Source organism: Echinops telfairi, unplaced genomic scaffold, assembly GCF_000313985.2.
Source record: "Echinops telfairi isolate 266 unplaced genomic scaffold, ASM31398v2 ScPeMD7_9;HRSCAF=40, whole genome shotgun sequence".
NCBI classification, from domain to species: Eukaryota; Metazoa; Chordata; class Mammalia; order Afrosoricida; family Tenrecidae; genus Echinops; species Echinops telfairi.
Window position 1 is genome coordinate 33928465 of NW_022103906.1, and position 23744 is coordinate 33952208.

General features: G+C 43.4%; 1 protein-coding gene across 4 annotated transcripts in view; it reads right to left on the reverse strand.

Moving 5' to 3' along the window:
- Window positions 1-23744, reverse strand: part of TACC1 (transforming acidic coiled-coil containing protein 1) — an 84143-nt gene that overhangs the window by 57940 nt on the left and 2459 nt on the right. The gene's annotated exons all lie outside the window — the stretch shown is intronic.

Sequence of the window (23744 nt, forward strand, 5' to 3'; positions counted from 1 at the left end):
CACACACACACACACACACACACACACACCCATGTTCCCTGAAGCCTTCTTCCAGGTGGCTTGGTAATTACATCAGCAGATGAATTCAGAGAAAAATGGGCCAAATCCAAAAATAGGCCAACATTTCCACTTCTGCCACATTTTCGGCTGTTAATGGAATTCTTCCTTTCAAATGATCAGCCCTCCTTCAATCCAAAAGGTTTTGAGAATTGCCCACCTGTGCTCTTAAACAGTAGATGCTTTTAAGCTTATTTGGGATAAAGACGTTTTTCATTTAGAAAGTGGTTTCCCTTCTCTTTTTAAAAAGAAAAGACATACTAAGCCAGAATTCTACCGAATGAGGTAACAACACTGGCTCTTGCTTCGATATGCTGAAAATATGCCAAGGTTAAAACCCAAGTCTGCGAACACCTTAAAGGTCTTTATGGGAAAACCCCATTATCAGAAAAGCACTTTTGAATTGCACAGAAATGTATTTACCTAACGTATACAGAAAGTCTACTTGGCCAACTGCTTGCTGGTGCACGATCTCCTGCAAGAGGAGAGAGAAAGCAGCAATTGCTTTGGAAAGTAAGGCATCTGACACTCAGATTTCTCATTATTCCAACTAGACTTGACTCCCCACAGCATATCTGGGAATAGTTTTTTGGTGAAATATCATTTGCAAGCATCTTTCTCTATCTGCCCATCACTTCCTCTCCTTTAGCCACCGAAAGTCTCTTTTAGGAATTTCAAATTGCCTGATTGATAAAGCTACAAAAGTTGCTAAAATCTGAACAGGCTTCCTTTATCTTAGAGACATAGAGACTTGTCCTCTGTCAGACCTCACAATCCCACACCAGGTCTGGCTCTTAAGCAAAAACACAAAACTCAAACCCACTGCCATTGAGTGGACTCTGGCTTCCGGCAACCTCATACATTATCAGGAAGAACTGCTCCATGGAGTGGTTTTTGGAGTAGTAATCTTTATGGGAAAGGAGCCCTGGTGGCACTGTTAGACACTGGGCCGCTAACCACAAGGTCAGCGGTTCAAAACCACCAGCTGCTCTATGAGAGAAAAACGAGGCTTTCTGTTCCCATGAAGATTTATAGTGTAGAAAAATCCACAGGGGCAATTTTACCCTGCCTAAGAGGGTCACGAGGAGTCAGCATTGACTTGATGGCAGTGATTGAGCGAGTGATTGAGCTGCTCTGTGTAAAGATGTAGTCTCAGGAACCCTACATAGTCTTTGTGCATCAGGATCCACTTGATGGGTGTATTAGTCTAGGTACTTTGGAGAAACAAATCCACAGCAACTCACGTATAAGAGAGAGTTTTATGCAAAGAAAATGTGCATCACGAAAACATCCCAACCCAATGCTGCCCAATCCCACAAGTCCAACATTAACCCATTAACCCGACACCAGTCCACAAAGTCCTCCACCTCACAAAACAGAGGCAATGATGCCGACTGCAGGAGGAAAGCTGAGTCAGTGAACGTGTAAGCATCTCAGCACTTGCAGGGGTCTCCACATGGCTGCTCCAGCACCCAGGGCTGCATCGGGATAGATCCATGCGGCTTCTCCTTGGGAATGTCTTGTAGGAAATCCATCTTGCAAGCTGAAGCAGGGAACTGCTAAGGCAGCTGCACCCGATGCAACCATCACAAAACAAGAGACCCGAGAACTAGAAAGCGAGGCTTCACCACCCATTTATCCCTCCGCCTTTCAACCAGACCCACATGTGATTATCGGCCAGTCTGGCACAATTAACTAACTCAATGGGAGAGGGTTGTTTTGTTTTCATCTTTATGGAAGCAGATTGTCAGGTCTTTCTTCTGTATCGATGTTTGGCTGGCTTGAACTCCCAACTCTCACATTAATAGACAAGTGCAAACCATTTGCATCACTTAAGGACCAGCAACAATCCTTAAAACGAAATCTTGAAACAAATACCTACAGATGAATTTGTTTAGCAGTATGCCACCAGAGATGGTTCTTACATAAAATACAATTTTCAGAAAGTCCATGAAACTCCTGAAAGTAAATGAGGCCTTTTTAGGGTCTGGCATTCAAGTTCCGGAAGACTGTTCTCATATTATTTTTTAAATTTCAATTTGGACTACTTTTAAAATCCTCCAAAGGGCTCCTCTTCTATATCATGTTACAGTGAAAACTTATTCGCCCCCCCAATCACCACACTGGGGTTTAAACACTGTTAACCCATAACTGTCAGGTCAATTCACAGAGCCCCTGTAAGACAGAGTAACTGCTCCCTAGGGTTTCCATGGCTGCAGTCTTTACTGCCACATCTTTCTCCTGTGGAGCAAGTGGTTAGTGGGTTCAAACCATTCATCTTTCGGTTAGCAGCTGAGCAGGTAACTACTGTGCCATCAGTGTTCCTTTAAAAACCTCTTAAGCCAAATGGTTGGGAGGCGGAGAGAAATCTCTTATGTTACTGAAAAAAGGAAACAAATCTTAGTAAGACCAAAGCTAGTCACCTCAGGAACTTTAAAAGGAATGTGTCGCAAGTAAAAGTTTGAGCAATTTTAACGTGGAGCACTGCTTTTAGAGGAAAAACTCACTGCCACCGAGTTGATTCCAACTCATAGTGACCTTATAGGACAGGGTAGAACAGACCTGCTGGGTTTCCAAGGCTGTACATTTTTATGAGAAGCAAGCCTCATCTATCTCCTGAGGAGCAGCTCATGGTTTTGAACTGCTGCCCTTGTGGTTAACAGCCCAACTTGTAATCCACTATACCACTAGGCTCCTTCCTTAAAACACAAATTCACACAGATTTAAACAATTCAATCTTTTCATGTTACACATGATGACATTAAGCCTGGACTACAGGGTGGGCCAGCCAGGCGTCATGCCAACGGTAGGTGATGGGGGGGATGGGCTCCTTGGGATTCAGGGGGTCTTGGGGAGACAGTCTGGGGAAGGGAATCGAATTCCCAGAAACAAACGTGTGTAAGTTTTCTTCTCCTATCGTGATGGATCGGGCAGAGCTCAGGGTGCAGTCAGGAAAGAGTCAAAACGTAGGCTGAAGGCTGCATTGCTTTCCCCACTCTTCACTTACTCCGAGCCTCTTCCCTCACTGTCAGTCCATTGCTGCCTCTAAATCACTGGTTCTCAACCTGGGGGTCAAACGACCCCTTCACAGGGGACACCCAATTCATAAAAGTGGCAAAATCACAGTTGTGAAGTAGCAACAAAAATAATTTTATGGTTTGGGGTGGGGGGGTCACCACAACATGAGGAACTGCATGAAAGGGTTGCCACATGAGAAAGGTTGAGAACCGCTGCTCTAAATCAACCTAGCCACAGTTGCCAAGGAGCCAATTCCAACTCCCTGTCTCCGTGTGTGCTAGCGTGGAATGGCTGATGCCTTGGGAAGGATATATATTTGGAGACCATCAGGCTTGTCTTCCGGGCGTTTCTGGATTTTGGTTTAATTTAACTGAGTGTGTGCAGCGTTTGCCCCACCCAGGAGCTCGCTCCTTCTCTCTCTCACAGCAGAAGACTCAGGACAGTGATTGGAAAGGGAAGCCAAACTGCTAGCCTGCCTGGGGAACTCAGCTTGGGCCGGCCTCAGTCATATGTCAGATATCGGGAAGAACAGTACCAGCTAGGCTCTGTGTCTGCAACCTCCCCTCCCCAACCAGAAGGCTGTCCCTAAAGAGGACTTCAAGATCTGCTCAAAAGTGTAAGAACAATTCGAGGAAGGAGAAGGAAGTCAATGAGCACGGACTGCTGTGCCAGGTGGCCGGACATTTTACAAACAAAACTTCATGTGAGTAAAAGACTCACTGTGGGAAACACACAGAGACAAGCTCATGCCTGGGACTTTGCAAATCAGAGGCTGACCTCCTTCGCCTGAACATACACTCTTCTTTCTGTTTCCCATCTTAAGATACTGAGCAACAGGAGTCCATTTCTATAAAGGATAAGACAAGCAAACTTCTTTTAATGACCAAAGAGTATTTGAAAAATATGCATACGTTTATACAATTAAATGAGTACAATCTCATTTAATTTGAAAGGAACATGTTTTTCAGTAAAGACTCCAATCTACTTCAGTTTTACTTTGCCTCTATTTATTTATTTATCTATCTATTTATTTATTTATTAGCAACTCAGACCAATATTTAGGTTTGCAGGATAAGGAATCGGGAGGGATAAATGGGTACATTTTTAACCCATCAGATTTGTAAAAGTAAAAAAATATATATTGATGATAATCCAGTAGACAGTAGCTAAGGAGGGTCCATTTGGGGTGTGTGGACATGGTGGGACGTTTCAAGAAGGCAATTTAGCGATTTGATTGACAGTGCTGGCGAAGAATACTGAAAATATCACAGACTGCCAGAAGAACACACAACACACAACTCTTCTTGGAAGGAGTACAGCCAGAATGCCCTATAGCATGGCGAGACTTCATTTCATGCTCTTTGGACATGCTGTCCTGGAGAAGGACATCCATGCTCGGTCAAGTTGAGGGGCAGTGAGAAAGCTAAACAAGATGGACTGACACAATGACTGCAACAATGGCTCAAACATAAGAATGGCCAGGTGGCACAAGACCAAGGCTGCGAGTCAGAGCAGACTCGATGGCACCTAACAACAGCGACATCAAAACTGTAACTAAAGAGGCTCCTAACTCAGCAGTTCAACTGCTAGAAATTTACTGTACCTATGCTCACACAGGGCCAAAGGCACACACGTGCAAGGTTGAGGGAGTTTACTGTATCGTGGCTTCCACACACTAGTGCTATTATCAAGTATTCAGAAGCAAACGGTGGATGACTTAAGGTGCGCCATTACAATGGAATATGATATAGAACTTACCATATTCCATAAGAATGAAGTAGACTTGGACATACTGGGGGGGGGGGAGAGGATCTTAAGATACAGCAAGTAGGGAAAAAAGCAAGGTGAACAACAGTGTGTAAAGGATAAGGCTTTATTTAATCTAAACATATGAAGACGTAACACTTATACAGAGAAGGGAAATATTATCAGTGATTGACTTTAGGGAAGAATGGAAATAAATTCTCTGTACTGTCTGATATCTACTGAGGAAGAAAGGGAAAGTGCAGGAACCAAAGAAAGCGATTGAACACAGCAGTTATCCTGAAAGCACAAGTGTGGTCCCTTTTCATTCTCTTTATATTTCTCAATCAACCAATCAATCACCAACATGAATCTGGCCAAGTTTTCAGGCTGACTCCCCAGCTTATAGGAAACTAAGTTATATACAAATCCAAAAGATGAGACAGAGTACAGCAATGATAATCTGCTTTGTTCTGTCTTTAAAAATGTACAGGGAGAGAAAGAACACAAAGCAAAAATAGAAGGAAAAGACTAATATATTAAAATAGACCAAAAAACATAATTAAACCAAATGCTCTGTGGGGCTTGTTTGAATCTAAAAGACACATATTTTGGGAATAAGTGGGGAAAAGTAAACAAGGCCTGGGTTATTAATTCAAAAACCACAAACTCTCTGCCATGGAGTCAATGCTTTCTTTCTTCTAAAATCATTTTATTAGGGGCTCGTACAACTCATCACAATCCACACATACATCCATTGTGTCAAGCACATTTGAACATTGGTTCATTCTCAAAACATTTGCTTTCTACTTGAGCCCTTGGTATCAGCTCATTTTCTCCCCTTCCTCCCCAGCCCCGCCCCCATGAACCCTTGATAATTTATAAATTATTATTATTTTGTCATGTCTTATACTGTCCGACGTCTCCCTTTACCCACTTTTCTGTTGTCTGTCCCCCAGGGAGGGGGTTATATGTAAATCCTTGTGATTGGTTCCCCCTTTCTACTCCACCTTCCCTCTACCCTACCGGTATCACCACTCTCACCACTGGTTCTGAAGGGATCATCTGTCCTGAATTCCCTGTGTTTCCAGTTCCTATCTGTACCAATGAGCATCCTCTGGTCTAGCTGGATTTGTAAGATAGAATTGGGATCATGATAGTGGGGGGGTAGGAAGATTTTAAGAGCTAGAGGAAAGTTGTATCATTGCTACACTGCACCCTGACTGGCTTGTCTCCCCTCCCACAACCCTTCTTTAAGGGGAGGTCCAGTTACCTACAGATGGGCTTTCCGTCCCTACTCCCACACTCCCCCCTTATTCACAATGATATGATATTTTGTTCTTTGATGCCTGATACCTGATCCCTTCGACACCTCGGGATCACAAAGGCCCGTGTGCTTCTTACATGTGGGCTTTGTTGCTTCTGAGCTACATGACCGCTTGTTTACCTTAAAACCTTTAAGACCCCAGATGCCGTATCTTTTGATAGCCGGGCACCATCGGCTTTCTTCACCACATATGCTTATTCACCCGCTTTGTCTTCAGCAATCGTGCAGGAAGGTGAGTATTGTGGAATGCCAGTTTAACAGAACAAAGCATTGAGAGAATACTTGGGTGGAGGCCCAATGTCCATGTGCTACCTTAATATGAAACCTATAAATATAAGCACATAGATCTATTTCCCCATCGTCATATATAAATAGATTTACATATGTACGTGCCTGTATTTAGACCTCTATAAATGCCCCTTTGCCTCCTAGTTCTTTCCTCTATTTCCTTTGACTTTCCTCTTGTCCCACTATCATGTTCAGCCTTCATTTGGGTTTCAGTAATTCGTCTCGGTTACATTGCCCTTGACCAAGCTCTATCAGGCCTCTTTGGAGTCAATGCTTTCTTATAGCAACCTCCCTGTAGTTTCCCGAGACTCTAACTGCCTATGGGAGTAGAAAGCCCAGTCTTTCTCCTGCAGAGCTGCTGGTGGTTTTGACTGCTGACCATTTGGATCATAGCCCACCCAACATGTAACCACTAGGATACCAGGTTATTAGGTATAACAATGGCCTCGAAATGTTCTTATTTACTTTTTTTTTTTAATCCCTATTTTTTTTTGAGATGCATACTTACCAGAGTACTTAGGGAAAATGCTATATTTTATAGATATTTCGGGGGGGGGGGGAAGAAAAGGAAATTTAGCAAGTGTTGTTACATCTTGGTGATAGGTATATAGACAATTATTATATACTTCTATTTTCCTATATGCTTCGATTTTTTTTCATTATAATTTGAGGGGGGAAAAAAACCCGTGGAAGGCTATAAACCAGTATTTTTCATTTTCAACAGTTTATTCCTTAATTTGGGACTCTGACTAATATGGATATAATTGTTCTCTTTTATGTGTTTTTCAAGATTTTAAAATTATTGACAATATATACTTACACATATTGTTTAAATAATTTTTTAAAACTACATATAATGCATAGATTTCTGGAAAGCTCAAGAGAGGTGCCTTACTCCCCAACCCCACATAATAACACACAACATAGGAAACATGCCTTGGCTCCTCTTCTATCATGCCCCCAGGTCACACATGCCTGTTACACAAGAGTAGAGATGCCACAACATTGACTATGAAGCATCAGACTCCACATTGTTCCAGGAGAAGAACAGGAAGGACAACACAGTCTGACTGCATTGGCAAGTACAAACTTGGTGAGTAAATGGCACCATCTCTAAGGCAAAATGGAAGAACATGGATTGTAGGGCAAAGTCTGAGGGGAAGAGTGAGCGAGTGAGTTGGCTGTGCAAAGGTGGGGTGTGGGGTGGAACGATAGCAGGTGTAACTGTCAGACAAGTAGATGGAAGGAGAGAACTTCTTGTGGAGATGAATGTACCTAATTCACTAGTTTGCAAATGCATGTGTGTGTTATGTGGAGAGCTTTTTAAAAACATAGATTTGGGGGCCCTATTCTAAAGATTCTCATTTATGTTTGTCTACTGTGAAGGGACCAGGAACGTGGGTACTTTTTACAATATGACTTTAATGTGTAGAGTAGTTGAAAGCTAGGCTCTCCAACAGAGCTTTCTGTAATGATCAAATGTTCTATAATTTATTCATTTTCCACAAGCCAGGCTGTGTCACATGCATATTATAAGTTGTTAATGAGTCTTCCTCTAATCTTAATGCCACATTCTTCTTTATATAGTCCATTTTTATGATTTATTTGCTTAGCAAACAGACTGAATAAGTGTGGTGAAAGAATACCACCCTAGTACACACATTTTCTGATTTTAAGCCATGCAGTAGCCTTCTTGGTCTCTTGATCTATGGATAGGTTCTGCATGAGTACAATATTAAGTTTCCTGGAATTTCTAATCTTTCCAAAGTTATCCATAATTTGTTATGATCCACACAATCAAATTCCTTGGCATAGTTAATGAAATGCAGGTTAAGATATTTCTGATATTGCCTCCTTTAAACTAAGGTCCATTTACCATCAGCAATGATATCCATCATCCCATGTCCTCTTCTGAATCTGGCTTGAATTTCTGGCAGTTGCCTGTTGATTTGCAGCTGTAGCCAATTTTTTAACATTCTTCAGTAACATTGTGCTTAAAGGTACTATTAATTATATTGTTAGATAATTTTCACATTCTTTTGGATCATTTTTCTTTGTAAAAGGCATAAATATGGATCCCAGGGATTTAAGATTAGCTTTATATCCAAATATCAATTAAAGAAATACACTGTCCATATCAAAAGGATAATGAGTAAAAACCATGTGACTATCTAAACAGATGCAAGAAAAGCATTTGACATGAATCTTACACTTTTCAAGATAAAACTAAAAAGATAAAAGAACTTCCTCAACCTGATTAAAAAATATATACAAAAAGCCCACAGCTAATAGTGTACTTGATTGTGAAAGACTAAGTGCTCTCTCTCTAAGATCAGGAGGAAGACAAAATGTTCACACCTGCCACTTCTATTCAGAAATCTGAAAGCCCTCACTCAGTAGTCAGGCAAAGGAGATGAAAAGGGATAAAGGGGTAATCCGGGGTGAAAAACAGGTAGCATCACCTCTATTTGTAGACAACATGATCTATGAACAGAAAATTAAAACAAAATTCACCAAAATGTTATTATAACTAACGAGTGAGTTCAGCAAGACTGCACTTATTATAGTTACAACAATTGAGGCAGTGTGGCACTGGCATAGGAGGGCCATGCAGAGCAATACAACTGAACATCTAGAAATCAACACTTGCACTTAATGGTAAGTAGACAGACGACAGGGGTATTGAGTCAATTCACTGGGGGAGAGTCCCCAACAAGGTTGGACTGGACTGGACATCCACATGCAGAACACACGGAGCCACTTGCTCACACCATGTCGAAATGGAGCACAGCCTTATACGTAAGAGCTCAAAGTTACAAAACACTTCAGAAAATATACCAGTAACTCTTTGTGACTTACGTCACCAAGCAAAGCCTTCTTAATGACCCCCAAAGCACAAACAACTAAAAGAAAAGAAAATTAAACCGGTCTTCATCAAAATCAAACACTTTTATACTTCAAATGGCACCATTCAGAGAGGGAAAAGATAATCCAGGGAATGTAAGAAAATATCTGCAATCAGATATCTGATATGGAATTTTTATCAGAATATGAACAGAATTCTCAGAACTCAAAAATAATAACCCAATTAAAAAATGGGCAAAGGATCTGGACAGACACGTCTTTAAAGAAGATATATAAATAGCCAATAAGTACATGATGCTTCTAAACAAACTGCTTTGAAAGAAGTACAACCAGAATGCTCCTGACAGGCAAGGATGGCGAGATCTTGTCTCACGCACTTTGGACACGTTGTCAAGGAGACATCGGTCCCTGGAGAGGGACATCATGCTTGATCAAAGTGGAAGACCCTTGGCATGATGAACTGACCCAGTGGCTACAAGGGGCTCACGCCTAAGAAGAGTGGTGAAGATAGCACAGGACCAGGCAGTGTTTCTTCTGCTCTGCACGGGCAGCTAAAAGTGAGAACCAACTGGATAGCACCGAACGCTAACAACATGATGCTCAATATCATTAAGCCCCAAGTTAAACCCACTGCCCGTGAGGCGAACTGACTCACAGTGACCATATAGGACAGAGAACTTTCCCATAAGGTTTCCAGGATTGTCAATCTTTACAGAAGCACACTGCCACATTTTTCCTGAGAAGTATCTGGTAGTTGGATCCACCAATCTTTTGGTTTGCAGCCAAGTGCTCTAACCAGGGCGCCTCTCATTAGCTATTTGGGAAATGCACATTAAAAAATACAATGAAATGAAACTTCACATCTCAAACTCAAACTCACTGCTACGGAGTCCAGGCCCACTCACCCTGACCCAAAAGGACAGAGTAGAATGGCCCTGAGAGTTTCTGAGACTGTAACTCTTCACAGAATCAGGAAGTCCTGTCTTTCTCCGGAGAAGTGGCTGGTGGATTTTGAACTGCTGACCTTACGGTTAGAGGCCCAACATGTATCTACTACCCGGCCAGGGCTCCTTTCACACCTATTAGCAGAGCTTTTAAAAGAAAAAAAAAAAAAAAGGACAGGTAACAAGTACAATGGTTAAGGATGTGGAGAAATTGGAACCTCCTCCACTGCTGGAAGGAATGTAAATGGTACAATCAGTCTGGAAAACTCGGCAGTTTTTTAAAACATTACACATCATCTTATTATATGACGCAGCAGTTCCACTCCTAGGTATATACCAAGAGAAATGAAAAAATGCATCCACATAAAAACGTGTACACGAGTGTTCAAAGCACCATACTTCATTAAAGCTAGAAAGTGGCGATAACCCAAATGCCCATCGATTACTAATTAGAAAAACAAAATGTGGCACACCCAGACAATGGAAGACAATTTGGGGGTGGGTGATGAAGTACTGGTGTATGCTACAACATGATGAACCTTGACACGTTATGGTAAGTGGACAGAGCTACTCACCAAAGACTACAGATTATCATTAGTCCACGTTAATGAAATATCCAGGATCAGCAAATCTATCGAGATACAAAGTAGATGGGTGGCTGCCTAGGACTGTGTAGAGAGGAATGGGAGTGACTGCTAACATGTGGGATTTCTTTTGGGGGTGCTAAAAATAATGGCATGGTGGTAGCTGCATAACTTTGTAAGAGCAGGAAGACCACTGAACTGAACATGTCAAAGGATGAATTGTATGGCATGTGAATTTTAACTCAATAAAGCTATTTTAACAAAAAGATGAGGCTCAGGTGGGTAACAGAGGAGGAGCAGTGAACCACAATTTCTAATAAAATATTTTACATCCCCCAGACTTAGATTTCAGAAAATGCTTTAAGTGAGTGGTTCTCAACCTGTGGGTCACGAGCCTTTTGGGGGTCGAATGACCCTTTTACAGGGGTTGCCCGATTCATAACAGTAGCAAAATTACAGTTATGAAGTAGCAACGAAAATAATTTTATGGTTGGAGGGTCACACGACATAAGGAAATGTGTGAAAGGGTCGTGGCATGACGAAGGTTGAGAACCACTGCTTTAAGTCTCTTATGCTTGCGTGTCACTTGTCAGGACACCTACTGGCAGGATGGGCTGGGTCTCACCATCACACCATTTGGGGAATTTTAATATCTCAAGGAAGCCCACAGAGTGCTAGATAAATTCTATTTGTAGAGAAAAGTGAGAGAAAAAAATGACATCAACCTTCTCTCCTACAACAGAGCTAGCCAAGCACATAAACCATCCTAGCCAAGCAACGTGACAAGCATTGGCCACAAAGACTGTTGCTTTGAACAAAGGGGAGTTTTTAAAATGCAAATTTTAAACATCTAACTTCTTCCAGTCCTCCTTCATGCATTTCCTTGCTGCTGAAATTTCCGAGGAAACCAAGAAGTATGGAAAATAGAACCTAACTCCCTCCAGACTCAGAGCCCTTCCTCCCTGTGCCCGCTAGCATCCCAGAAGCAGAGGCCAAATGAGAGCTGATGTCTAATCAGTGTCTGCCAATGAGCCAAGCGAATGGCCTGGTACAGAATGGATACAGACCTCACCTGAGTGTCATTCATGATGAGAAAACAGTGTCTGAGTGGTAGATGAGGAAGCTGTTCTCTCCACAATAGCTAAATGGAAATGCCCGTGTGTTCCTTCATTCGACCTCTTCTCTTTGGAGCGCCTCAAAAGCCCCCTCACTGCCAGGGAGTCAATTCCGACTCACAGGGACCAGGACCCGATAGGACAGCAGAGAACTGCCCCTGTGGGTTTTTGAGGCTGTAACTCTTTACAGGTGTAGAAAGTCTCAGCTTTCTCCTGCAGAGCATCTGGTAGTTTTGATCGGTTGACCTTGCGGTTAGCAGCCCAACAAGTAACCACTATGCTGCAAGTGCTCCTCTAAATGAATGGCTGGGCTCTATCTTCCCACTTACAATTCTCCCGTTTTGAGTCAAGGGCCTTTGCTCTCAGCGAAAAGTGGTCTGACCTGAAGAGACTGTTAATAAGGCTTTTAGAAGCATTAAGACCAGGGTCCAAACTTTTCGTGAAGGTTTTTTTTACTTGTTTGTTTTTCGCTTTTCAGTTTAATGTCTCTGAGTTCCCAGTCCTTCCAATTCCCCCCAAGGCTGAAATGTGTTTTCTGGGCTCCTGGTCAATGACTCAAGGGCATCAGGCTGCAATAGGCCTGAAATAGATGCAAAGTCCTGTTCAGGGACAGAACCAGGCAACAGAGCCTTTTTCAGGAATGCAGGATGAAACCGAAGGGTGTGGGCTGCGTTGCTCATCATTACCAGGCTAAGCAGATTTATGGGTGGAGGGTGGGGTTCCACGAGGGGAAGCCAAGGCAGGCGAGACAGAATGTTCTCTCAGGCAGGTTTCACCACCAAAAACACAAAAACAGCACCACCACTAAAACACACATGCAGGCACACACGTACACACACTGTTAGAGACTACAGTGAACCCTCGTTTATCGTGGTTAATCGGTTTTATACCCTACCGTGATAAATGAAATTCCGCGAAGTAGGATTCCTTATTTGTAAATCAAATATTTTTGTAGTTAGAGCATAGAGGACATGAAAAAACACCCTTTAGTCACCATTACACTCGTATTACCCAATTTATTAAACGAAAAAGGGAAAATGCAGTAAAACATTTTGGACATTACAATTATCATTTATTATTTATTATATTATGAAGTACAACGGATGGAGCGAACGGAAGACTCATTCAAGTCGAAATGGCGTGCAACCTCCACGATGTTCTTGCCATCTTTGATCATATTCAAAAGTTTTACCTTTTCCTGGATGGTGAGCATCTTCCTCTGGCGCTTATTTTTATTGTCAGAAGGCTTAGAAGAAGCAGCTTGTTTAGGAGCCATCATAGGGCTTAGATAAAATTTCTTAAAAATCACAAACAATTACAGTACACTGTACAAAAGCAAAAATGCATCTGATACGTAGCTCCAATACGTAGCGATGCAGACAGAAGTGTGCACAGTATGAGCCAGAGCATGTGCTGTTACGCAAAAACCGCGATAGAGTGAAGCGGCGGAAGTCGAAGCGCGAAGTGGCGAGGGTTCACTGTACATACCAACTGTTCAAACCCTTCCTTCTTCTCTAGTCTATAAAACAAAAAACCCCACTGAACAAAAATATCCAGGACCTAAGGGCGGGAAAGTTTAAGTGCTTTCTGTTCAGAAAGAGCGCTGGCCGCCAAGCTGTTCTTACAGATAAGGAAATGTCTAGTTCCTGAGGGAAATGTTCGCTCAAGCATAGGCTGGCCAGGTAAAGAAAGATCTGCAAGATCATTAGATAACCTGAAAATGCTAAGGATGAAGAAAACATCAAATTTCCAGGCCAGGACCACAGGCTGTTTTACTTAGAGAACCAGATGCTATCCTGAAGGTCAAATTGGAATGAGAGTAAAAGGGTGGCAGTGGGGGGAAGTCATCAGGAGATGCCCACCCACTAGGCAGTCAAAGCCTTCTCCAAAACAGCCGAGTCCAACAGAGAGTATGTCTTCTCATGTCATACATGAGATGCCCAAGAGTTCTGGAAGCACCTGGATTTGTCTGAGGTTCCCTTTCAAAGAGAGCAGAAATCCCCCTCCGCAGACAGAAATCACAGAAGGCCCTGCCCAGCGGACTTCTCTATTCCCACTCTATTCTCCAAGTCCTCCCACAGGAAGAGAAAGGAGAGAAAGAGCATGTGCTACCAGATGCGCCTCTTTCTCTGACATCGCTAATTGTGCAACTTCTCTCTGTTGCTGCCAAACAACCATGATGTGCATCTCTTCAGAAATAATTACTGCAGAATTCAAAACTCGACTGCCTCGCACAAAGCAGCAACCACCCACGCAGACTGCAATGCCAGGAGGCTGTGCTAGATCATACTAATGAGGAAGGTGTTCAGCAGAACGGCCTCTACACCAAGCAACAGCAGCCAGTACACTGGGTGCCAGAAAGGCTGGCCTGTCAACAGTACTGCAACCCTGGTCCAGGTCACAGTCCTCTCTCTTGTCACTTCTGCTCCTGTGATCAGGAGGCGCCCAACAAAGAAACGAAAAAAGTAGCATAGATGACAAAATCACATCTTTTAGCACACACAAAAAAAAGGACAAGAAACTTGTAATAGGCAGCCTTCGTGATGATCCCCGTCCCAGTAAGGCTTGCCTCCTGGTATTCACATCCTTGGGACAACCTGTGTTGCCAACAGTATGCTATAAAAATAACTGTCATTTCTGGGGCAAAGTCATAAAAACATAACGGCATTTTTCTTACGTGCTCTTGGATCACTCCCTCTGGGAAAAGACAACCGCCATGTTGTGAGGACCCTCAAGCAGTCTTGGAGAGGCCCTCATGGTGAGGAACGGAGGCCTCTCACCTACGCCAGCACCATACTGGCAGGCATGTGAGTGAATGACTTGTAGCCCCAGTCAAGCCTTCAGATGAGTCCACTACAGCCAACATGTTGACTGTCATAAATGACCCTGAGCCAGCTCACCTTGTTAGGTGGCTTCCAAATTCCCAACCGACAGAAACTATGTGAGATAATCAATACTGTTTTAAACACTTAAGTTTGGGAGTCCTGATGGCCTAGTTGGTTATGCATTGGGCTGCTAACCGCAGTCAGCAATTCAAAATCACCAGTGGGTCCAAGGGAGAAAGATGATGCTTTCTATTCCCATAAAGATTTACGGCCTCAGAAACTCCAAATGAGTTCTACTCTGTCCTACAGGGTTGCTATGAGTCAGAATCAAGTTGGTGGTGACAGCGAGAAGTTTTGGAGAAATTTGTTACACAGCAACAGAGAACTCACAGAGACCTTTTCAGAAACTTCTCTTCCTACTTGTGTAGAGGTGCAGAGTCCCAGCAAATTGTACACGTTGGGTACCTGCCTCTCCTCACCCACATCTGACCTGACTCATGAGTGCAGAAGAGAAGCAAGAGCTACGGCAGCAGTCCTCAAGGACTGAGTCCTTCCTTCTTCAGTTCTCATGGATGAGTGGAACTAACCAGAATGGGAGCAAAGTGTGTTCGATCCAACTACACTGCTTACCCAAAGCATTTTCCCTCCTGCCTGCATTACTCTACATCTGAATAGTCACGCACACTTCCAGTGCTCTGAATTTTCAAAATACATTCTATAATTCAGACATGAGAGGCGCTATATTAACACAAGCGGAAAACGTCTCTGTGGCTAACTTTTTGTTATTGTTGTTGTCACTATAACTTAACATATTTAACTAAAAATGTGCTTTCCACCATTACCCACCCTGCCTTGGAAATGTTTTAAGAACCTTTATTTCCTCTGATAAGTGTGCTCTTTGGAAAGTGAAGTGATTCACAAATTCCCTAGGGAGAGAAGCTATGTAACATGTTCTAAGAACTCTGGATCTTGCAATATTTATTAAAGTTGAATTCTAGACCCAGCTCCACTGAGGGTAGAAAAGCCTCAATTTTCTAATCTGTTTACTAGAAAATAACACACATCTGAACAATCTCATATTGTTATTGTTGTAAAATCAAATAGGACACTTTAAAAATGACATGCTTCCAACATATTCAATCCCCAAAGAAATGGAAAGGTGGTGATCTGCTAGGTATGAATTATAAAAAGAAAGCTGGAGATCAATAATTTATGGCTCTATTTCTAGCACTGACATAGAAAAAAGAACCTGGTCTGGCCAGGAGGCATTTGTATGTGTCAAACAGAAGTCAGGTTCCATTTCTCAGCCGTGAATCAGTGAATTCCATACCACAACTCATCCCCTTGAGTTCAGCCTCACCCCTGGGGAACCAATCCTATTTGTGTCAACTATTAAAATTAGGTTCACATACAAGCAAAAATGGATGCGGTCTTGAACTTAAAAGGAAGTAAATTCTTTCTAGATCCAATTTTAACAGTAACCTGACAATTAAGTAACTCTCAATTATTAAATCCCCACTGAGATGGCTATTTGGGGAAGGTAATCGGAGTTTAGAACTTTGTGACAAAAACGGCTTATACCCTGCTGATGTCATTAGCTGCCATCATGTCATCCCAACTGATAGTGACCCTGCATAAACTGGGATCTCACTGCTGTGAACCATGGTGTCTTCATTAGATGATTTTCAGAAGTTAATCACCAATTCTTTCTTCCTCATCGTAGTATCTAAGTTCTGCTGGAAACTGGTTTAGCATCACGATACTTAAGCATCCTCTGATAGATGGGCTAGGGTGAGAATGCTGAGCTGCTGCGACAGCCCCAGTTTCATACCCCACGGGCTTCCTATAAACAGCACCACTATCAATTCAATTGAAAAAGACACCATCCCTCCCACCCCAAATTCAAGCCCACTGCTGTCAAGACAATTCTGACTCACGATGTTAGATGCCATTGAGTCAGCTTGGACTCATAGCGACCTTGACATCTTCACAGAGCTTCCTATGCTTGATTCCACTGTTGCAGCTACTCTGTCAAGCCATCTTATTGAGGGCCTTCCTCTTCTTTACTGTGCCTCCACTTCTGACTCATACTGACACTCTGAGACAGGGTCAAACTGCCCCCTCTGGGTTCCCAAAGCAGTAATCTTTAAGGAAGCAGACTGCCACATCTTTCTCTTAGGGCGCAGCTGGTCAATTCAAACCGCAGACCTTTCAGTTTAGCAGCTGTGCACTTAACCACTGTGCCACAATATTTTAAAATCCCCCCACTCTCACGAAGTCAACTGCGACTCATAGTGACCCTATAGGACTGAGGAGCGTGGCTCCTTACACGTTTCTGAGGCTGTCACTCCGTATGCCGCATCTTCTCCCCGAGAATGGCTGGTGGGTCTGAACCTCCAACCCTTTGGTTATTGTCCAATGCTTAGCCTACTGTGCTCTACTCTTTTTTCTGATGGCAGCCAGCCCACTTTCAGGATTGTCAAACACGCAAAACAGCACGAGTGGAAAATGCCTCTGCCACCAGAAACCATCAAATTCTACCTGGGCTGCTGTAGTTGATTGCTCTGGTAAAACAAAAATGAAAGTGCACAATGCTGAAACAGTTAAGTCATCATCATCTCAAGGTGTTGCATTTATTACTCATCCATCCATCCATCCATCCATCCATCCATCCATCCATCCATCCATCATCTATCTACCTATATTGCTGCAACAGTCTCAAGTCTTTACTTTCTGCAGCTAGTCCTCCAGTTTCTGATTCAAACACTGCTACTGCTCCGTGGTTCTGCACATTCTCTCTGCAGAAGCGATTTCCCTCCGGAGGAAGACATTCTCTCTGGGTGGAGCACAATATAGAAGTAGGGCTCAACTACACTGTGATAAGTAGCGCAACAGAGAAAAATGTGGCTTAGGACCTCCAAGTTGAGAGCTAAAAATAGTATATCAAAAATAGGGAGCTGAAAAGATCTTAAAATCAAATCATAAAATATTAAAAAACAACATGAAATACAACTGTGATAGTGTCAACCAGACCAAAATAGATCCGAGGATACAGCAAAATAAAAGCATTAGCTCGGGTGCTGTCAAGGGGTCACGCGGTGGGCTGTTGGACTAGGTCTACTAAGGGTCCTAAGGAGCCCATTATATTTCTAGGACAGTCTCAGTAAACAATTTCTGTGTTGTGGGCAAGGTGGTACAAAGGATTAAGTGGTCAGCTGCTAACTGAAAGCTTGAACCCACTCAAGAAGTACCTAAGAGGAAAGGCCTGGCCACTTGTCTCTGAACGATTGTAGTCTTGAAACCCTATGTAGTACAGTTCTACTCTGCACAAAGGGGGTCACCACGAAGCAAGTCAACTCCACGACAGCTGGTATGTCATAAGAGAGGTAGAGGAAGGGCAGGAGAAAGTACTAAGACAAATCCCTAGGCAAGCTAGACAAGGAGCACTTCAATATGTACCATAAGAAAATGCTTACATAGTATTTGCTTATACATATAACCCAGAGCCTTAGAATACATACCTAAAGCTTCCATTCTAACAAGATTTTCACCCTAGATTTCACCATCATCCCTACCTTTCTTTTTAAATAATTGTTTTAACAACTTAGATCTTTTAGCAAAAATCAGCTACACTGACATTCCAATTATATCACTTCCTTCCCGCAAAGGAAATAAACAGCCAGCCCAAACCACTCTCTCCTTAAGGCTTCTCCATCTAAGCCTGCACAAATGACACCCACCACCTGCGCTCACCTGTTAATCAGGTATGGCTTTGTCACCAGCTGTTTTTTTATGGTTTGAAGCTAGAGGTTTTTCTGTAAAGACCAAGTAATAAGTATTGTAGGCTTTTGTCAGTCATTGGGCCTCTGTTATCACCTTCCTTGCTGCTGGTGCAGCATGGAAACTGTTGTTTATCTGGTCAAGTCCCACAGTCACAGCTGGAAGTACAAAGATTTAAAGTAGGCTTCTGGGTCTCACCAGGAAAGGGATCTTTAGACGCTGCCTTAGTTTCCCGAAGGAGCCTTGGTGGTGCCGAGAGTTAAGAGCTGGGCTGTTCAAAAGTACCAGCTGCTCCGAGGGCAACGTCCTCCTCCTGCAAGATCGGCCGTCTTGAAAACCCACAGGGGCAGTTCCACCCTGTCCCATAGGGTGGCTATGCACTGGAAATGTCTCCATGGCAGAACTCAAAAGCTGTTGGGGTTTTTGAGTTCGTTCCCTAGAGCTGCCATAACAATGCCACAAAGCCAGTGACGTCAAAGGACAGAAGCTGACGTTCTACATTCTGCAAATCAAGGCCCTGGCTGTGACTTCATTCTCAAGGGTGCGGAAAGAGATTCCACGCCAAGGCTGGCTCCTGGTTACTGCGGGCTGCCACCAACCCTCAGCATCCTTTTGTTTGCATATCCTCTCTCATCTACTGGTTCCTGTGTGTGTGACTGTTTCCTGTCTGTCCTTGCCTTCAAAAACACATCACTCAGAAGGGGGCAGAAGTTGGACCCACCCTCCTCCTGTATGACTTCCTTGAAAATACTCATTGTATTGAGTTGATTCTGAGGCACAGCAACTGATAGGACAGTGAACTAACCCAGAGGCTTTCTGAGGCCGTAAATCTTCATGGAAGCAGAACGCCATATCTTTCTTCCGCGGACTGCCTGCCAGGCTCAGAGCACTGGTGTTTGTGGTTAGCAGCCCAGTACTAACCCCACTGCTCCACCAGGACCCCTATGAACTTCATTAACATACATTAAAAAAAACTTCAAAGAAACATCCTATTTCTAAAAACACAGTCGCATTCACCGGTGCAGGGTTTGGGACTTCAATATACCTTTCTGGGGACTCACCTCAATTAAACACATATGTCACTTAGAATACTGGACATTGGGCTAGCACACCATAACTTTTCAGTCTTAGGGCAGCAGTTAGTGGAGCTGGTGGGAGGTCAGCTGAGATTTAAGACTTAAGAGTCTGCAGAAAGAAGCCGGGCAGACTTGGGCCAGGCTACTCAGGACTCTGGAGAAACCGGACACGGAGCCCTCTGTTGTTGGAGTCGCTCATTACAAATGATGTTCGACAGCCATCTGGGCCAGATATGTGGGGCCTCCCCTAAAAGCTTGTGAGTGCTATCTGCCTGCGAGGGTCCCAACTCTAGTACAGAGCTGCCTGATAGGCATGAAAGGCTTCCCTCAGTCAGCAGACCACACGGTGAATTCACAGGAGTCTCCATCCATCCTGAAATTGCCCTGTGAATTTCACAATTATATTGCACTGGGTATTTGTTTGAGGGTTCCGTATGTCTGTGTAATGCAAATATTTATAATAAAAAAGTATAACTCATTAATGCTCTTTGGGGAACATCCATACATTCATATATGAGAGGGCTCTTGTGGAGAAAAAAAATGACATTAAAAGAATGGAATTTCCCACATATTTTTTGAAGCTTCTTTGTATGAATGTGTAGTGAGAGCTAGCTAGGTAGGAGTCCTGACGGTACAATGATTAGGCACCTATGTGGGGTGGGGTGGGGTGGGGTGAAGTTCAAGCTAGGGAACCATTTAGGGTCTTTTAACATAGTCCGACTTTTCATTAGCCTGGTAGTGTCCTGCCATCCAGGGTTCCTTCTGCCCAACAGCGACAGCTGAACCGGGGTCCCGCTGATTACTTTGTCATATGTACAAAGTGAATATGAAAATATAACCGAATCACAGATCTGAGCAGGAAGATTTCAAAGGGCAAATGTTCCTTGGGAGTAATTTCTTACTAATTAATTTAGTAATTTAGTAAATTAGACTAAAGTTTAATTTCTGGGACTGGTTGGTTCTCCTTCCTCCAAAATGACTGTGCTGCTCCTGATAAAACTGTTGTCATTTGTTACTGTAGGGCAGGACCCGCCCTCCCAGCAACCTTAATGTAGAACAGAATGAAACTTCTCCAGCCCCACCTCTGATCAAACCTTACTTTCCTATGTCTGTGGTTCTAGGGCACGGCTGGACAGCAGGTGCAGATAACATACAACAATGTCTTCTGGAGGAAAGATTTATCACTGTTAGTCTGGTCAGGAGTGTGAGAGTATATGCCAACCCACATAGCAGCTGAGGCACCTAATTTTACTACAAAAACTACATTAAAAATGTGCTGAACACCAGCCTGTGCAATTACAAGGTGTCGAAGGGATCAGGTATAAGGCATCATCAGAACAAAAAATCTTACCATAGTGAATGATGGGGGTAGTGCGGAGTGGAGACCCAAAGCCCATGAGTAGGCCACTGGAGATCCCCTTGCAGAGGGGTCTCAGGGAGGAGACGAGCCAGTCAGGGTACAATGTAGCAACGATGAAAAATACAACTTTCCTCTAGTTCTTTAATGCTTCCACCACCACCACTATCCCCATTACCATGACACGAATTCTACCTTGCAAGTCTGGCTGGACCAGAGGATGTACACTGGTGCAGATGGGAGCTGGAAATACAGGGAATCCAGGGCGGATGATCCCATCAGGACCAGTGGTGTGAGTGGCAATACTGGGAGGGTAGAGGGAGAGTGGGTAGGAAAGAGGGAACCGATTACAGGGAACTAACTATATGTGACCTCCTCCCTGGGGGACGGACAACCGAGGAGTGGGTGGAGGGAGACATCGGACAGGGCAAGATATGACAAAATAGCAATTTATAAATTATCAAGGGCACATGGGGGAGGGAGGAGCGGAGAGGGAGGAGAAAAATGAGGACCTGGTGCCGGGGGCTTGAGTGAAAAGGAAATGTTTCGAGAATGATGAGGGCAATGAATGTACAAATGCGCTTTACACAATTGATGTATGTGTGGATTGTGATGAGAGTTATATGAGCCCCTAATAAAATGATTTAAAAATAAATAAAGAAAAAAAAAGAAATTGCATTGAAACCCCAGAATAAATCATTCTTCTAAAATAAAACAGAAAAAAAAAATTAATGAAAATGTGCTGAAAAAACTCGGCTTATACACAAGTATATACAGTATATAAAATGTGCTGGCTTCCTGGCATATGACCAGTAAAAACCAGTTACCATCTAGTCATGTGTATGACGAGGTGATCAAGGGGACTCTGGACCAGCTCCAGACGTTGGGCAGAAGGAACCCTGGTTGGCAGGCCCCCACCATGTTTGTGAGAAATCTATTTTCTAAAGACCTTAAATTGTTTCCTAGCCTGAACCCCACCCCCACCCCACTGTCTATGTCCATCTTTTTCCCAAATGCAGTCTCTAATTGCCAACTACTCCACGGAGCTTAACTGAATTCTATGGCTCTCCATGGAAAATGCTTAGAGAGTGAGAAAGTGAGTGTGAGCTAAACATTCCCAGAAATTAAAATGATGAGTATGTGGCACAAGAAGGCCCAAACAACTGGGTCTCTGTGGTTTGGGGGGCCTAGGTCACACAGGCTCCATTCAATTAGCAAAGGATCTGGCAGCGTGAATCAGTTCTGAATCAGTTAGCCAGCTGATAGAATGGAGAGAAGGGACTTCCCAAGCTGGGAGAAATACTTCCAACACTTTCAAAAGGCTACTTAACCATGTGTCTTAGGAATTTGATTTAAATTTAATGGGAAGGCTACAAAACAGTTCATTCAAGCTTTTAAATCTCCCTTTTGATTTGCCAAGGTGGAGAGGAGAAAAAGGAAGCATGGAAGAACAAGTGGCATCTAACAGCAAAGGCTCTCCAACACAAGCTCTCAATACAGACATACACTGGCTTGTTTCCACACCAAACCCAAGGCCAACTCGCTGTCCTCAAGTCCAATTCCGAATCACAGGGACCAGCCCTGCCTCAAACTATCACACGAGAGCTACCCTGAGCAAGTTGAGCGGGGCTGCAGAATTTTCATCAGAGCGAACTTTCAACTTTTGAAAGTACAACCTAACCACAAGAGGCTGCTGTCATTTTGCTTGTAATTCCAGATCGGCCAGGAAGTCTTGTACCAACATGACTCAACTTCCCTACTCATCTTGTGAAGAAGTTATTAAACAATATAAAATTAGGGAACTGGATGTGGAAAGCTGTCTGTATCTGCCACACTTGGGGTCAGTGATGGAACTGAGGAGCCACTTTAACAGGACTTCTTACCTAGAGCCCCCCAGGTCAGCCACAGAAAGATAAGGCTGTCAACTCCTGTACAGATGCACAGGGGCAGTTCTACTCTGTCCTATAGGGTTGCTGTGAGTCATAATCGACTTCCGGGCAGTGAGTTTGGTTTCCTGAGTTCATTCCCAGCTCCTACTCCTTACTGCCCCTCCCCCTGCTTTATTTTTCTCTATACCACTTAATACAAGTTGACCTACAAAATCTGCTTAACCCGTAAACGGTCCATCTCCCTTCACCATGTTAGCTCAGTGAGGGCAGGGTTTGGCTCACTGCTAAATCCCTGCCCTCTACTGAGTGAATGAATGACTGCTATTAGGGCAAGTGCCATTTTACTTCAAGTTGGCAGTGTGACAAGAAAGATTTCTACCAATGAAGTGAAACAGCAAAAGCGTCTATAGATGGACAGGCTCAAGGTTGGGCACTGAGAGGCTAGGAGAGAATTCCCCGAGTCTGGTTTTCATAGTAGATTGAAGGGACCCACCAGCCTCCTTAAGGGGGGAGGGAAGAGAAGGAAAGGTAGGCCATTTTGAAACAGCCTCTTCAGAAACTGTCTTTAAAAGTTAACTCTCAAAAAAAAAATGTTAGCTCTCATCTAAAACATTTTGCTTCCAGCCACACTTAGCCTGACTTAGCCTGCGGAGGCCTTCGTGAAGCCACAGCTAGACACCCCCCCCCAGCCCGGCATCACTTCAGTTTTGTTTCTTAGGGGCAGAGGGAGGGGCACAGCAATAAGGTCTGATAATGATAGCTTCATAAGGAAAAAGCACAGACCCTATTCAGGGTCTTAAAAACAAACAAACAAGGCTTGAAGGTAAACAAGCGGCCATCTAGCTCAGAAGCAACAAAGCCCACATGGAAGAAGCA